A 17361-nucleotide genomic window follows, 5' to 3' on the forward strand; every position below is an offset into this window, starting at 1 on the left:
GAAAATGATAACCTATTAGTAAATCGAAAAAGGAGGAAATGAAGTAATAAATTACCTAGGAAGAAATTAAGAAGGTCGGATAGCTCTGAAACACAAGCTCAAGCAGTACAAAGCAAAAAAATTAAGATAAGAAGAGATGATGAACCACAATGTACCCAAATACATTAAATCTCATATTAGAGTGTGGCCGATCAAAACCATAATTATACTCCAGAAGGTTTGTTCTACTAAAAAGTAACAAGGTTGTGTCTCTTATACAAGATGGATATGGATAGCACAGTAGTAAATTATTCAGAAAGGTTTCTAAAATATATATTAACAATTGAATGAGGTAAGAAAATTCCAATACTAAATGACTTGAAGAAGAGAGAAAACCTACCAGTCTCCGAAGAACAGCATCATCTAGTTCCTGCGGCCTATTGGTTGCACCTGCATTAAAATCGCCATGTAATAAGAATAATCCATGACTTTATAATCACCTTCTCGATAGAAAGATCACATTGAAATGGTAATTCTCCAAATGAGAACATACTTAGTTTTCACATAATACAAGCAAGACAAAAACACAGGAGAGCTCACCCATGATAATGACACGATCATCTGGATTTGACAGTACCCCATCAAACTGAATAAGAAACTCTGACTTCAGCCTCCTGCTGGCTTCATGCTCAGTAGCTGATCTTGCTGACATTATACTGTCTATCTACACTGACAAAAATCAGATAATGAGCTTCCTCAATTTCAAGCTATAAACCCTTTAATATAATATAATAGTTGCCATGAACAACAGAATAGCTTCAACTCAATGCACTATTTTCAAAAAAAAACAGATATTGCAAATCCATAAATCTTTGCATCCAACGAAAAAATATGTAATCGAATGACCCCAGGAGTCCAAAGCACTATTATTAATACAATATCCCACGTTTTTAGGATATGCGTTACATGGCACAAACTGACAACACATTATATAAAGGTTCTGGTTAGGGTCCCGCAATTTGGTTGCGAAGAGAATTGTTGTCAAAAAAAATTATGTTTCACATGATGAATCTTTTTCTTTTGTAAGACACTTCCATTTATTGGGATATTCTTTAAAGGTTCAGGCATGAAGCCTTTTTCCTCTAGTGGAGTGTGCCTTCTGGTTCAAGAATAATTCTTCCTTCATCAACAGATACAGGGAGCTCTGATTTTGTTGATTGCCATTGTCTCAACACCTTCTTGAGACATAACACATGAAACACAATATGGATGTGGCTTTTGTCCAGAAATTCCTAATCCTTTCCAATCCACAGGCTTCTTCACTAATCTTCTTATTAATTTGATACAGCCCATAAAACTTAGGAGCCAATTTGTTCTTCTCTTCCTGCTTAAGGTACAATTCTTTGTAGGGATGAAGTCGTACAAATACCTAATCACCTTCTTCAAATTCCCTTTCTGATCTACATTGATTTGCTTGTGTTTCACTCAATTAGGTGTGATTGCTAAGTTCTTTTTTCGTAATAGAACGACTTTTTAATCTTTAGCCAGTCGAATTTTTACTGATGGCACCTTAGTGTTAGACAATGCAAACTCTTTCCATTTTGGAGGTTCATAACCACACAAGGCTTGGAAAGGAGTCATTTTGGCTATGTGGTAAGTAGAATTATGCCACCATTCTGCTAGATATAATCATCAAAACCACTTGTTATACTTATCTGTCACAAAAGAATGGATGTAGGCCTCCAAGCATTTGTTTACAATTTTCATTTGACCATTGGCTTGCACATTGGAATATCCTTGTTCGTTTGCAAAATTATTTCCAAAATTTGCCCTTTAAGTTTTGCATTCCTATCACTAACAATGATCTTTGGAAGCCAAAGTAACTTGTAAATATTCTGCAAAAACTTTAACAATTTGTTTTCTTGCATATGTTTTCCTTTCCCCCGTGAAATGTGCATAATTAGTTAGGGGTGTGCTGGGGGGATCATCCTTGATCCCAGAGGAAAATTTGAAATGGCTTATGCTTGGGTTCTAGGGAATACCACAAATAACCCAAGCCTTAGCATATGCATGTTAGTTTTTGTAGCTCAAACAGGTGTTCTAGTCACAGATGGTTTCTATGAGGCTAGGAACACATGCGGATTAATTATCTCCAGTACCCAGGAAAAAAAATCTAAGTGAAATGTCTTAATTAGATTTTATTAACCAATTTTAATTATTTTCCTGAGTCCAACTTAAGGAAATAGGTTAATTAATTAATTGAGACAAATCGATTTTGCTCTAGAGACTTCTTGAATAGTGACTTTTAGAAGTCAAGATGATCTTAGCCATCACCTGGAGTTAGACCGCGGTCGTTGATTCATCAATGAGAGATTATAAGAGGAGATAAATGGGGCTTTTAGAGATCAATTCGATCAAACAAATTTGTAGTGATAGCAGGAGCACAGTGACAGTGTGGGAGACACCAACAGTAGGGATCAGCCATGATTGAGATTGTTTTGCCGAAGAGTGATTCTTCACAGCGATTTCCAATTCTCAGTGAAAGAGGGATATCGATTTCTCTGTAGAGGCCGAGTTTCTCAAGCCAATGCGAATCGATTCAACGAGGATGAATTGCCAAAGCAAATGTGAATTTCTCAAAGTGATCGATTTACACAAGAGAAACCGAGTTTGCCAATGAAGTTCAAAATTCCAAAGGAGGCCGAGATATTTTCCCAAAAAAATGTGAGTTTCCAGAGAGGTCGAGTTATTTGTCGGAAATGCACCAGTTGGATCGATTCAAGGTCACAAAGAGAGGCAGAATTGATTCAGAGAGGCCTATTTGCTTCCAAGAGGTCGAGTCAACTTGCAGAACTAAAGAAATTAATTTGCTGGAGGTTTATTATTTTAGAGTAAACAGTATATGTAAATTTAAATTATAGATAATAGATATGTTAAAGAAATAATATAAACCCTCATCTGCATAATTGGTTTTCCCACACTAGGATTTTCACAAGGATTATTTGGTCCAAGAATATCGGTGTCCAATTTTTTATGTGTGTGTTATTTTCTCAATTCTTGTGATTTATTTTTGGTGAAATTGCAATTGTGTTTTTATTCAATATTTGTCGTAAATAATTTACAAAAAACAAATCATTTGTGAAGATAGAAGAATAATTTGTAACCGTTATAGAATTTTCACATGGTATTAGAGCAGCTCGGTGAAGTGTATATTTGAGGGTAGAAGACGCTCAATGTAGGGCACAAGATGAAAAACAGAGGGTTTATAAAACCCAGTTCAACTTATTCAAATTTTATTTGGGTTTTGTCTATTGTTCGAGGTTTTTTAGAAATGGCTTCAGTTGGATTGAGAGATCAAGACAAATTGGATGGAGCTTCTAACTTTAATGTCTAGAGAGCCAGAATTTCTTTGTTGTTGGCAGAGAATGGTCTCAAAGAATATACAACCAGTGTTGTAGCTATACCGACAAATCCAACACAACTCATAGCATACAAGGAGGAGGATGCCAAGGCAAGGAGAATAATCCTTGACAAGGTTAAGGATCATATCGTTTCACTTATCAAAGATTTGGATATAGCGAAGAAGATGCGAGATGCCATTCTGAAGTTGTTCAAGAAAGCTACCATAAATAGGAAGTTGACTCTTAGAGAGAAGTTGAGAAATACCTAGATGAATAAGGGAAAAAATGTTGTTACCTACCTCACAAGAGTTTGACTTGTCAAGGACGAGTTGGCAGTTGTCGAAGATCAATTAACTAATGATGAACTCGTGCGAACAGCCTTGAACGGGTTCTCAAAGCAGTGGGATGTGTTTGTTCAGGTGATCAAAGAATGAGATACACTATTAATTTGGGATCATTTGTGGAGCGATTTCACTCAAGAGGAGCTTACACTAAGTCTGGGCAGTGGCGGCAATAGTAGTAAAACCCAAAAGCGTGAGGATGAAGAGAACATGGCCCTAGCAAGAAACGGGAAGGCCAAGAAGGGTTCTAGTTGTTGGGAATCACGATTGTCATTAGAACAAAACCCACAGGTGCAGGTGTTGAAATTTCTAAGTATTATCCGTTAGAATTTTTCTGTATTCTCTGGTTTATTTCGCCTATTTGTTTAATTACTAACAAGTTATTTAACCATATAAATATTGAAATAAACACAATACAATCTCAACCATCTACAGATCAACCACTGAAACAAATAGACAAACACACAAGGGACACTGTGATTTTTGGACAATCGTCCCCAGAAAAACCCAACTTGGAAAACCGGTGAAGCAGTTCTGAGGGTTTTATTATTAAGCACCTTTTCTTGAGTACACTGGGTGCCAAACTAGCTCACCCAACAGAGAAAATAATCTGGCAGTAATACCTCTCTTCGAGAGCAGATATTCTGAAAGTCTGCTCCACAAAACCCTCTCCAGCACCTCTCTAAGGCACTGTAGTGTCCCTTCTTGGTGAAATAGCTTTGATGACACTTAGAGAGAGTGATTTTGATATAATGACATAATATTATGCGTGAGAAACTTATGTACATGCGTATATGCTATAGATCTGGTTTGGGTCACCTAGTTGTTGTGTGCGTAGGATAATATCTATGGTTGTGTGTATAAAAATTGATTTTGGTTAAGAGCATATTATCGATGTTTTCTCTTTTGGTATCTTAGTTTGGCAATAAGTGTATGACATAAATGTTGATTCAGGATTAAGACACATAGATCCATAGATGATCATCGTTATGTGGAACATATGGTTAATTATGATTTATGGATGAAACATGATTTATATGATTATATATGTTTAATCATCTAATGAGCAAGATGTGGAAGGGGACATAGTTATTTGCAAACAAAGATGCTCAAATTATAAATCACTATGGAAGTCATGATACATGATTTTTATGATTTTATATGTTTAATCTTGTATTGAGCAGGATGTGATATGGAACGTGATTATTTTCAAACAAGGATGTTCAAATTTTAAATGGTTGCGGAAGTCATTTCTCTAAAGCCAAGATGGTTGTGGTAGTCATGCAAAATCTTTGTTAAAATGTCAATAGGTTAATTATGAAATTCATTGATTCCTTTGATCTATGAGATTGTGATGTGTGCAGGTCTTAAAACAAAGCCTTACCAACGAACCATCAGATGGGTATAAGCTCACAATCAGTACCTTAAGGTGAAGCGTGGAGTTTCAAAGCAGAGTAGATGAGAAGCCATGGAAATTAGGGCACGGAGTCCTAAATCCATGAAAGATGAAGATGTAGAGCCTTGTATCTATAATAAAATGTTTAGGGCGCGGAGTCCTAAATCCATGAAAGATGAAGATGTAGAGTCTTGTATCTATAATAAAATGTTTAGGGCGTAGAGTCCTGAATATTTAAAAACATCAAGGTGTGGAATCTTGGATCTTTAGAGTAGATTAGGGCGCGGAGTCCTCAACGTACTAAGGCACAGAGATGCATGCAATAGGGGTGCGGAATCCCTATTCTGCGGAAGGAAAATACCAATCATGGGAAGCTCAAGCATGAATTTCCTTAATAAAACCTCTTTTCTAACAATCCTAGAGTGACTTTCTAAAAATAGAAAGTCATGTTTAGCATCTCAAGCACAACTTTCCAAAAATAGTAAATCACCTTGCATAAATTGGCAATCAAGTATAGTTGAAGGAACTTATCATTAATCAATCCTAATAATTCAATCTCGACTTAATCCTCAATATTATTATTATTATTATTATCTTTTATGAGACTATGATATTATTATTATAAGGAAATTACAAGTCACCTTCATCTCCTCAATCACTTCACACCTCTCTCCTTGATGACTCATGGCTCTATGTAAATCTCTCTCTTTTAATAATACATTACACTCTATTTTATGCACTCATCAAAGAATGGCATATTCCTCTTACACTCATTGAAGAAATGTCATAAAAGATTCCCTTTACGCTCTCTTCAATGCATAAGTTACACTCTCCTTAATTAAAGCATGCATACCTCTCGTTAATGGCATGGGTTACACTCCTCTAAATCGAATACAAGGCATGCATATTACTCCTCCTTTATGACAAGAATTTGTTGCTCCTATATATGTGTCTCATGTATTCTCACTTAAGAGGAGAGGGAGGTGCATTGGGATACCAAGAGTTGGAGAGATTTGAAAAATATTATGAGAGTGAGAGACTTGGAGAGTAACCAATTTCTTTTGAAATGACTTTGAAATTACTAAACTAAATTACTATGTAGCTCTACCCGGTGGCGCTGATCATGAGTGGTGTTGTGAGGAAGTGAAACTTATCTTCCTTAGCTTGCCTTGGATATCTCTCTACTGCTATATTTTGGTATTGTTTGTGAGCTCTTACAGCTCAGGGGTTCCAAGGGGAGAAGTTCTCCCTGAATATGGTTGGGTGGAAAACCGGATGGTTCAAATGAGATGGGCAAGGGATCAAAGATGGATCATATTCTCAGCAATTGGAGTTGAATCTCTTCAGGTATAATTTTTATTGTCCTAAAATTATAGTATAGCTTTAGCATAAAATAAAAAGTAGAAATTTAAATTATTGTAAAAATCTAATTTTTGTTTAAGCTTATGTCATTTGGAATCTTATTGGATAGTTGAAAATGAAGACTAAGAGTGGTCTATCTGAATGGATGTTTAGATCTCAAGATGTTATGGAATTATTATTGGTGTAGACTATTGTACTAACATTGGTATTGTAGCGTTTGACAAAAGAAAGACAAATATTGCTAAAGGTGATGGCAATAAAGAAATTCCAAAGGACTTGAGTAAAAGTTCATGAGTTATGGTTTTGTTTCAAGTAATTAGAGACATGTTTTAGAAAGGATTTCAAGATATTTTGCTAAGTGTTTCAAAAAATCCGTGAATGAGAAATGCTATTTTTATTTCTATCATTATGCATTAATAAGTGTTAACTTGCAGCCTACCAGAGCAAGAAATGGATGCATACCTAAAATATACCAAGAGGATTCACTAAATCAGTCGTTGAAATAAAAATGTAAAAGAAAAAAACAAGATGGAAAACAAAAGTTTTAAAGAGAATCATTGCAGTAATTTTCAATCATTATGTATTGCAATAGTTCAAGATGTTTGCCATGGGTTTGTAGGAATGATTGAAAGAAAATAATGTTTGATGAATCTCAAAGCCCTTCAATTCACTTATAGTGGATGAAATAATTTTGAAAGACATTTAGACAATACATAAGTAATTATAATTTAATTAGAGGATGTTATTTGTTCTTCATAACTGTAGATTCAAGCTTGCATGTCATCTGTTTAACAAAAATTGTAAATGAATTTCCTGGAGTCAACATATTTGCTAGGTTTTAAAAATGCATCTATGTGTGGTTTTGTACCAATTCATAACAACATCAGGGGGTATCCGTGCTATATGGTCCTATAACCCCCGATTTAATTCCAAAAAAAATACTTTTCAAAACCCAGATCGTAAATGTGGGTGATTTTGTAGATTGTTGTTGTCAACTTTGTGCGCCTGTTGTCAAGTTTTGGGTCAAAGAATAAGATGGTTTAGTCATTGTTTTAATATTTTGTCATTTGAAAAATTAATATATAAATTTTATGAGCTAAATAGGTTGAGGGAGAATCTTATATTCATGTCAAATTTCCTTAAGGGATTGTGGCTTCCAAGTGTTTGACAAAATGCCTCAATGGCTGTAGATTGCATGTTTGCAAAGTGTTTATTAAAAGACCTCAATGGTTGTAGATTGCATGCTTGTGAAATGTGTGTCAAAAGGCCTCAATCGTTGTAGTTTGTAGATTGCATGCTTTCAAAGTGTTTGTCAAAACTTCAATGGATGTAGTTTTTGTGCATACAAATTGTTAGAGTAAATGTCCTACTTACTGTAGCTTTTATGCACTGGAATATTTATGGATAGATTATTCAATGGATGTAGTTCCCTATGTCTGCAACTTTTTGTATGAATGTGAAACTGAATTTAATAAGTTGTTGAAGTGTGAATAGAGAATAAGGCAGGTGTTACTTTTATTACCTAAAGCTTTCATTTAAAAAAAATTGTTGTTGTTGGAAACAATTTTACAATGGCTAATTCTGTAGGAATTTGTGCAAATGAGCATAATAAGTTTCGTATGAGCTGCATGTATTCATAGGTGCATTCTTGTGATTCAATGACTGTAGAAAACAACTACTTCTGCCCAATTTATGCAGATCCATTGTTTTACTTTACACATTTTGAAGAATAATATGCTTGTGAATTGGTAACATTAATTTCTCTTGCTGCAACATTCATAATACAATTCTCACGATTGAAGCATTAACTTAATAATTGGGATTGGAAATTTTAAATGATGAATTTGGAAATGCTTTGGGTCAATATATCTTGTGATATTAAGGGAAAGTTATCCCCGACTTCTTATGTTATATTCCTACATTGAAATAGTTGAAGAAACATGATTACATGATAGCTAAGTTAGTCATATTATGAGTAAACCAAAAATAAAAATAAATAAAAAATGAGTAATAGTATTCAATGTGACCTTTACTTCTCTATACTATTGATGGTTGGTAAGGTGGGACCTTACATATGGTATTAGAGCCAAGTTAGAACACTAGGGCCTAATGGGCCGACATGCTTGCTTGTAGGTTGATGCATGAATGGTTATTTTGCATGCATGTTGAATTATTGTGGATGTTGACTTGGAAGCATATTGGTTGCATAAAGGATATTATTATTATTATTATGTCATTTAGAAACTCGTGAAAGAAAAATAATGGCTTCTTATATTCCTTTATATTTTTGTTAAGACAAATTATAAATATGATGAAGGACTTAAAGACATATAGGGAAAGGATGTTATTGAGAAGTTCGGGTTAAACCCAAGCATGTGAATGGTTTGATTTTCAATGGGTGAGTGAGATACGTGGAGTGGATGCATGGTTGCATATATGTTTAATGCATCATTATCAATGTGATATGGGCCTACTAACCATCTCTACTAGTTGAAATTGTATCTACCAAGAAAAATATTAGCCTAATCTATAGTATGATGGCCTTGGTGTGTATTCTTTGGGAATGTGTAACAAGTATAAGACCAATATTCAATTAACATGATGATTGAGTTTGTCATGTTAATTTAGACTCTTTTCTTACCTACACTAATGGAAACTTAACAGAAGCTACCTTGAAGGATGTCACTTTTAACTGTGAATGTAGATTTAAGAGTATTGTATGTGCATTAATTTGATGTGTTAAAATATGATTTGGGAATACATTATTAATGAGTGATAATGGAATTCCTATGATTTCTTTGACAGTAGTTTGGGTTGACTTTATGCATCAAATAACTTGAAATTACTCAAATACTAGGTTGAGGTATGACCTTCCTAATAAACAATATGCTTAAATGATTGGTGCATGAACGGTTGTGGAAACCATTTGAAGGAACACTTGAAGGTTATGTTTTCCCTAAGTTTTGTATGAGTATGGAATCCATACTAGCATATATATATGAGCTGATGTATGGGTGTGGAATCCATACTAGTATATATCTATGAGCAAATGTATGGTTGTGGAATCCATACTAACAAATATCTATGAGCTAAGTAATGATGTTTATGGGTATGGAATCCATACAAACATATATCTATGAGCTAAGTAAGTCTTCTGATTAGAATGAACAAAAATATTTTGCTAAAATCTCATAGACATGATTAAGGAGAATTGATTATGCGTAATGAAAGTTAAATGGATAGAGATTCGTAACAAAAATTTGCTTGAGATTTAAATCCATTATTTTATTTTTATTACAAATGAAGATACTAAGCTTGGTATACTGAACACCATTGGGTGGTTTAGAATGTTTGGAATAATTGATTTTGATATATGGAGTCAAGTGTGAATTGGGTATCTATCCTCTAGTATTTTAATTATTTTGTATGTGTTGGCTTTAGTCATTTAGGTAGAATTAAAATGAATTTCAAATGTTTCAAATGTAGAAAAATATTATTGTGATAAGTTGATGGAATATCCCTTCTATTGGCTCAAGACAAATTAGGTATAGGAAAGCCATAATAGTCTCTTTAATTATTTTGTCAGTTCAATATTGGTTGAATTCTATTTAACCAAATTAATTAGAGAAATTATGAGGATTGAACTCATGAACTGCTCTAAACTATTTCTAGTTAGGTGATCAAGTCAAAATTCATATTGTTTATGAACTTGATGAACTGCTTTCTTGGAATTTGATTAACTTGTAAATTGTTAAGAGAATAACATGTTTAGAAGATAAACATTTTATGTGGTGAGAATTTTGTTTTATTTGAACTTAAATAAAAAGGTATGTGATTAATGAAAATCTTAGTTGAGTTCTTGTTTTACAAGAAGTGATATTTTTTGAGGGAGAAATTGAAGGAGTGAGATGACAATTTGATGAATTGGAATTCTTGCATGATTTAGAAGCCTAAGATGATTGTATTATATGTGGAATAGAAGATATTGAAGGATTTAGGACTTTTGTTCTTGGATGTATAGTTGTATGAGTAGTTAGTAATCCCGCAAAAGGTTATAATCTTTTGTGAGGTAAAAAGAATAAAAATAAAACTTATCCTTAGGCTAGAAATGTCTTTATGATAATTTAAATCTTATTTAAAATCAACAAGATTCTTCAAAATTTGAGAAATGTATGGTTTTCATAACTTTTTTTGTGTGTATGTACTAATAGTAAGGAATAAGACATGAAACCAAATGGATTGATTAATTATTGAATAGAAATCACGAGTGATTTTATGGTGGGAAAACAAGTTGACTTATAGTTATCAAGATAGATTCAATAATATAGATTTTGTATTTGTATAATTATGAATGTTGTTCTTGATTACAAGCCACTTTCGAAAAGATATATTTAATTATTTTTGTAATGAATATCTTCTCACTGAATCATTCATAATTGATTCTCAAGTAAGAGAAGTGAATAATAATGAAGATTATGGGAATTAAAGGAATGGTCTATAATACAAAAGTGGGTTAATGAGGACTATATGGAACCTTAGTTTGTTAATTTAAAAAACAAATGGTGTCTTAAACTTAAAATTGCGATTTTTCCTAAAGATTAAGCATTTAGTAAAAACTATAGGTAGATCCTAAGGATTTTGATTGCAAGAATGTCTTATGGAATGAAAAGGGGAAACTTGGATAGAGAATACATAAATTAAGTGAGATGTAAGAGTGGGTTTTATATGTGACACCATGTTTTGTTGCATAGTTTCATTGGCAATTGTATGTGGATGATTTTATGCTTCTTGTATGCAAGTTTGGTTGTCAGACGGGATGGACCATTATTTTATTTTTTTACAACCAATGTGTGAGCTACTTATAGCTTGGCAAGCTCAACGTATTATAGAACAAAGAAGATGACACATGTAAGATTCATGTAGACTATGAAAAAGAAGAACGTGTAGAATATCAAATTATTATAATTAGATGTCATATCAATTACATAAAATTGAATTTTGATATGGTACTATAAATTGTATGATTGGTTTTGATATAGAAATATTTGGCATTTTATATAGAAACATGCCTAATATGGCATGGATATATTTTCTACTTGATTAAGAATGGTATGTTTCGATTTTCATGGAGTTGCTTCCAATTTAGAAAACATTAAACTATGGTTTGCCATGAAGAAAAGATATCAAATAAATATACATAAGCTTAACACCTTAGTGATAGGAGAATCAAAAATAACTAAGTATCTTATGACTGTAGGAAAAACTTCGGGCCAAGTTTAGCCAAAGAGGGGGAGTATGTAGTGTCCCTTCTTGGTGGAATAGCTTTGAGACACTTAGAGAGAGTGATTTTGATATAATATAATATTATGCGTGAGAAACTTATGTACATGCTTATATGCTAAAGACCTGGTTTAGGTCACCTAGTTGTTGTGTGCTTAGGATAATATCTATGGTTGTGTGTATAAGAATTGATTTTGGTTAAGAGCATATTATCGATGTTCTCTCTCTTGGTATCTTAGTTTGGCAATAGGTGTATGACATGGATGTTGATTCAGAATTGAGTCACATAGATCCATGAATGATCATGGTTATGTGGAACGTATGGTTAATTATGATTTATGGATGATAGATGATTTATATGATTATATATGTTTAATCGTGTAATGAGCAAGACGCAGCAGGGAACATAGTTATTTGCAAACAAGGATGCTCAAATTATAAATGACTGTGGAAGTCATGATACATGATTTTTATGATTTTATATGTTTAATCTTGTAATGAGCAGGATGTGATATGAAACATGGTTATTGTCAAACAAGGATGTTCAAATTTTAAATGGCTGCGAAAGTCATTTCTCTAGAACCAAAATGGTTGTGGAAGTCATGCACAATCTTTGGTAAAATGTCAACAAGTTAATTATGAAATTCATTGATTCCTTTGATTTATGAGATTGTGATGTGTGCAAGTCTTGGAACAAGGTCTTACCAACGAACCATCAAATGAATATGAGCTCACAATCAGTACCTTAGGGTGAAGCATGGAGTTTTAAAGCAAAGTAGATGAGAAGCCATGGAAATTAGGGCGCGGAGTCCTAAATCCATGAAAGATAAAGACGTGGAGTCTTGTATCTATAATAAAATGTTTAGGGCGCGGAATCATGAATATTTAAAAATATCAAGGTGTGGAATCTTGGATCTTTAGAGTAGATCAGGGCACGGAGTCCTCAATCTACTAAGGCACGGAAATGCATGCAATAGGGGTGCGGAATCCCTATTCTCCGAAAGAAAAATACCACTCATGGGAAGCTCGGGCATGAATTTCCTTAATAAAACCTCTTTTCTAACAATCCTAGAGTGACTTTCTAAAAATAGAAAGTCATGTCTAGCATCTCAAGCATGACTTTCAAAAATTAGTAAATCACCTTGCATAAATTGGCAATCAAGTATAGTTGAAGGAACTTATCATTAATCAATCCTAATAATTCAATCTCGACTTAATCCTCAATATTAATAATATTATTATTATCTTTTATGAGACTATGATATTATTATTAAAAGGGAATTACAAGTCACCTTCATCTCCTCAATCACTTCACACCTCTCTCCTTGATGACTCATGGCTCTATGTAAATCTCTCTTTTTTAATAATACATTACACTCTATTTTATGCACTCATCAAAGAATGGCATATTCCTCTTACACTCATTAAAGAAATGTCATAAAATATTCCTCTTACGCTCTCTTCAATGCATAAGTTACACTCCTTAACTAAGGCATGCATACCTTTCCTTAATGGCATGGGTTACACTCTAAATCGAATACAAGGCATGCATATTACTCCTCCTTTATGACAAGAATTTGTTGCTCCTATATATGTGTCTCATGTATTCTCACTTAAGAGGAGAGGGAGGTGCATTGGGATACCAAGAGTTGGAGAGAGTTGAAAAATATTATGAGAGTGAGAGACTTGGAGAGTAACCCATTTCTTTTGAAATGACTTTGAAATTCCTAAACTAAATTACTATGTAGCTCTACCCAGTGGAGCTGACCATGAGTGGTGTTGGGAGGAAGTGAAACTTATCTTCCTTAGCTTGCCTTGGATATCACTCTACTGCTATATTTGGTATTCTTTGTGAGCTCTTACAACTCAGGGGGTTCCAGGAGGAGAAGTTCTCCCTAAATATGGTTGGGTGGAAAACCGGATGGTTCAAATGAGTTGGTTAAGGGATCAAAGATGGATCATATTCTTAGCGATTGGAGTTGAATATCTCTTCAGGTATAATTTTTATTGTCCTAAAATTATAGTATAGCTTTAGCATAAAATAAAAAGTAGAAATTTAAATTATTGTAAGAATCTAATTTTTGTTTAAGCTTATGTTATTTGGAATCTTATTGGATAGTTGAAAATGAAGACTAAGAGTGGTCTATATGAATGGATGTTTAGATCTCAAGATGTTATGGAATTATTATTGGTGTAGTCTATTGTACTAACATTGGTATTGTAGCATTTGAGAAAGGAAAGACAAATATTGCTAAAAGTAATGACAATAAAGAAATTCCAAAGGACTTGGATAAGAGTTCATGAGTTATGGTTTTGTTTCATGTAATTAGAGACATGTTTTAGAAAGGATTTCAGGATATTTTGCAAAGTGTTTGACAAAATTCGTGAATGAGAAATGTTATTATTATTTGTAAATTGCATGCTTTCAAAGTGTTTGTCAAAAGGCCTCAATGGTTGTAGTTTGTAGATTGCATGCTTTCAAAGTGTTTGTCAAAACTTCAAATGGATGTAGTTTTTGTGCATACAAATTGTTAGGGTAAATGTCCTACTTACTGTAGCTTTTATGCTCTTGGTGTTATAGTGGCAGCTATGAGGTTTGATCCTTGGTCTCCCATAGATTAGGCCTGGCAGTTACCGATTCACCATGTGGTTAAAAAAAACATTTATGAATAGATTATTCAATGGATGTAGTTTCCTATGTCTGCAAGTTTTTGTATGAATGTGAAACTGAATTTAATAAGTTGTTGAAGTGTGAATAGAGAATAAGGCAGGTGTTACTTTTATTACCTAAAGCTTTCATTTAAAAAAAATGGTTGTTGTTGGAAACAATTTTATAGTGGCTGATTCTGTAGGAATTTGTGCAAATGAGCATAATAAGTTTCGTATGAGTTGCATGTATTCATGGGTGCATTCTTGTGGTTCAATAACTATAGAAAACAACTACTTGTGCCCAATTTATGCAGGTCCATTGTTTTACTTGACACATTTTGAAGAATAATACGCTTTCTAAATTGATAATATTAATTTCTCTTGCTGCAACATTCATTATACAATTCTCACGATTGAAGCATTAGCTTAATAATTGGGATTGGAAATTTTAATTGATGAATTTGGAAATGTTGTTGGGTCAATATATTTTGTGATATTAAGGGAAAGTTATCCTCGACTTCTTATGTTATATTCTTACATTGAAATAGTTGAAGGAACATGATTACATGATAGCTAAGTTAGTCATATTATGAGTAAAACAAAAATAAAAATAAATAAAAATTGAGTAATAGTATTCAATGTGACCTTTACTTATCTATACTATTGATGGTTGATAAGGTGGGACCTTACAGGCACTGCGTCAGCCCTCCTGGCCTCTGCGTCAACCCTCTGAGGCTTTGTGCAGCCTCTCTGGCCCTCTGCGTCGCTTCTACAGCCTCTGCATCAGTCACGCGGTCCCTCTGCGCAGTCACTGTTCGCCTCTGCATGGCTCCCTCTGGTTCTGTGTCTGCCTCTGTGCAGATCTTTCGGCACTATCTCTACCTCTCTGCCTTGCACTCACTGCCTCTCGCTGCAACTGATCACTAGTTTAATTTCTCTTAGCAAACCCCACTCTAGAAAATCGAACTGACTGATCACTTTGGTGTATCTCCAACTGACTCTCAAGCCTCCTCTTATACTTTTTTTGTTGAATGTTCAACTGTCGGGATTACATCTCTAATCAACGGCTAAGATTTGATTTGGCTTCATCCATGTCATTTAGAACCTTCTAACCCAGTTTTATATTCACACCCATTAATATTTTAATTTTTCTAAGTTTAGACTTAGGAACTCCATTAAAAATATTAATTATTTTAATATCTCCTTCATCGGGTAGAATTTCCCCAAACCAATTCTGGGTCTTGGAGATCTCATGTGCTTTAGCCTCTCCACCAATTTTCATGGCTAGAGCACATCCGATGCTACCCCAAATCAACAGGTGTTAGTCAATGATCGCATCGCCCGAGATAAGAATCCACGAGAAGCAGTTATGTTAGTTTTTGTAGCATCGGATGTGTTCTAGCCACGAAATTTTGTGAAGAGGCTAGAATACATGAGATCTCCAAAATCCAGAAATCGTTTTTGGAAATTCCACCTAGAAGTGTCTCAATTAGATTATTAACCATTTTTAAAATATTTCCTAAGTCTAAACTTAGGGAATATGGTTAATTAATCAGTATTAATTGAGATAAGGTGTAAATCATCTAGAAACTCACACGGATCAACCCAGAAATGATCCTAAGCATTGATTAAGTTTTAATCTTGGTCGTTGGTGCTCCAACTGTGGAGTATAAATGAAAGTCGATGTGGTGATGGAGATCATCCACTGCAGATACTCAGTTGCCCAAGCAGTTCGATTTTCTCAGTAGCGGTAGCTCAGCGGAGAAGATAGAGCCACGGGGGGAGCGATAGGAGCAAGAGGAAAGCAGCAACATTCCGGGAGGAAGTTTTCAATTCCCAAAAGAGTCGAAGGAAGGAAGGCCGAAATCTTCAGAGGGCCAGCGTATGGACTGCACAGAGGTTGGCGTAGGCATCTCAGCGCAGAGGTCAGGGAAGCTATTTCGAAGGCTGAAAATAGCTAAGGGGTGAGAAAAATTCTCACAATATTTTTGCCAGTGTTTTCTTCAGATTAGATTGCCAGCTAGGCATTTGAATTATTGTACTCATAATTGCTCTTGAGCATTAATAATAAAACCCTCATCTGTTGCACCAGTTTTCCCAAGTTGGCTTTTTCCAAGGACAATTGTCCAAAACTAACTGTGGTAATTTTATTGTGTGTGCTAGAATTTCTCTATTTCCAGTGATTTATTTTCCGCAGTACTTTTATGGTGAAAACTGCAGTTGCGATTTTATTCGTTATTTATCATAAGAAAATACATTGCATAATTAGTTTTTGAGTTAGAAGAATAATCTCTAGTAATTGCAATAGATGAAACTTTCACATGGTATCAAGCTTAATTGATCAGTGGGGAAGCTCAGAAACAAAAAGGAATTTCGTTGTTCAGAGGGAGCAGCAGATCGAAATTCCCAGAAGAGACTACGCAGAGCCCAAAACAGGTAATTTGAGTTACTAGAGCAGTAGTTCGATTTTTTCAGTTGAAGTGAGGTAGGAAAATCGAATTACCCAGTTTAGTGATTCCAGTAGTCAAAGGGAGCAGTTGCAGCTTAGATTTTTGTTGAGCAGAATCCTGGTTGAACGTAGAGAGTTTTTGCTACAAGCTACAAAGCAGAATCTGCATCGAGAGAAAAAGAGAAATAGCACACTAAAATTGTTCCAGTATAGCCATGGACAGAAGTAACATTCAGAAGACTTCAGATTTGTCTTCTAGATTGGAAGACGATTGGAAGACGAATTTGCTTGCTTAGCAAGATGAGCTTCATAGGGAGTTTGGTATAGACAATGGAGCTTCAGCTCATACGACAGGGGTTAGAGAATATTTCTGACTGCAAAGAGGAGCAGATGGATTTCCACATTACTATGGGAAACAGAACGATATCTACTCCAGCAAGGACAGGTACCATAGATTTTCAAGGGGAATCAAGAGCAAGCACCAATGCTTCAAATGTATTGCAT

The 17361-nt window shown here is 34.3% G+C and overlaps 1 pseudogene across 1 annotated transcript in view; it reads right to left on the reverse strand.

Moving 5' to 3' along the window:
- Positions 1-17361, reverse strand: part of LOC149199519 (uncharacterized) — a 150019-nt pseudogene that overhangs the window by 78842 nt on the left and 53816 nt on the right. Inside the window, exons 8-9 of the transcript XR_016253787.1 lie at positions 580-703; positions 380-429 (exon numbers count right to left, since the gene is read on the reverse strand). The product of XR_016253787.1 is annotated as an uncharacterized LOC149199519 (transcript). The remainder of the gene's footprint in view (positions 1-379; positions 430-579; positions 704-17361) is intronic.

Source organism: Pinus tabuliformis, chromosome 2_1 (assembly GCF_031772625.1).
Source record: "Pinus tabuliformis cultivar Carrire ecotype Pingquan chromosome 2_1, CPIR1, whole genome shotgun sequence".
NCBI classification, from domain to species: Eukaryota; Viridiplantae; Streptophyta; class Pinopsida; order Pinales; family Pinaceae; genus Pinus; species Pinus tabuliformis.